The following is a 1,500-nucleotide window of genomic DNA, read 5'->3' on the forward strand; positions in this document are numbered from 1 at the left end:
TGAGTACGCGTGTTCGTGTGTGTGTGTTGCAATGGCTGCGGGCATATTTAATTACAAAAGCTGCTAATTAGGATGCACACACCCACGTTAATTTGTTTGCAAACCAATTAACTCGGCGCATAGTATCAGGCGCGCAGAATTCACAACAACACAACACAACACAAATTAAATACAATATCGCACGTTGTCTCACTAAATGTGTACATATGCACGGCGGTACTAAAGCAGCTACCAAGCCAGTCAACCAGCCAACCAGCCCACTAAAAGCCAGGAACCAACCAAAAAACGTGAGCGGCGCGGCGGCAAAAACTTTTCTCAGCGGGAAAAGCAAGAAGGCTGGCTGCTGCCAACAGAACTGAAATTGAAAACGAAATGAAATAAAATTTAATTAAAATAACAAAAACAACAAAAACAACACCAACAACAAAAGCAGAAATAATGAAAAGCTTAACAGAAAGCGGTGCGTGCTAATGAACTAAGTAATTAACTCAATCCACAGAATGTGGAAAGGATGAGAGGACTCGGGTGCGAAAAGCGATGTAGACGAGTGTAGGGGTCAGAGAGAGAAAGAGAGAGAAAGATAAAGTGGGGCGGCACGGTGACACGCCAAAAGACAGACACGACAGACTCACAGACTAGTTTTTGACAGCAGACAGAAGTAAGAAAGACGCGGACGCAGCCAGCACAAGATGTCCTTACGTACACGTAAAACACAGCGTTACGTCATGTGCCGCATTTTCGTTAGGTTACGTTGCGGTAATTTGAGAGGTTTTATTTATTGCGGCGCGTCGGTTTGCAAGTGATTAATTAGTGCGCTGCTAATTGGGTTTGTCATGTTCGCAAGCCACAAGGCGGCAAGGCGGCAAGACGGCAAGAGGTAGCAGTCATCTGGCATTAGGCATCGGGCAACGGGCAACGGGGGGCGATGCTGTTATCTAGGCATGTATCTGGCATGCCTGTCTGTAGGAAGCTGTTAATAGCAAAAAAACTAATTTGTTCAAAAGTTAAAATTAAATGCAGAACTCACTGCTAATGAGTTTGCATGTCCCTGAATTGTGGTAAATTAGTTTAATGAGCACTGCAAGCCAACGTGAAGTGCATGCAGGCGGCAAGTGTGTCTACGTATTTCTGTTCTAAAAACTCGCACCGCACAGCACCACCATCAGCACCACCAGCAGCAGCAGCAAAGTGTAAATGTGAATGTGAGCGTGTGGTTCTACTTAGTTACATTGATAAAGTTTTAATAATAATTTATGTTACAAAACATTTCCATTAATTAAATTTAAAATTGTTACTGGTTTTTTCACCGAGAAGCATAAATAGCAGTTGTCACCCGAGTGCTCACGCAGTCCGCAATGAGACTCAGTCGTCGTTCCACGCTTGTGTCTACAATATTTTGAGTCAAAGTAATTTGGAACGACTACAAAAACAAAGAAACTATTTAACCGAGAAGAAGAAGACCAAATTAAGACCGTCAGTTAAGGCATGGAAAATATGGAA

This window comes from Teleopsis dalmanni, chromosome 2 (genome assembly GCF_002237135.1).
Source record: "Teleopsis dalmanni isolate 2A chromosome 2, ASM223713v2, whole genome shotgun sequence".
Taxonomy (NCBI): Eukaryota; Metazoa; Arthropoda; class Insecta; order Diptera; family Diopsidae; genus Teleopsis; species Teleopsis dalmanni.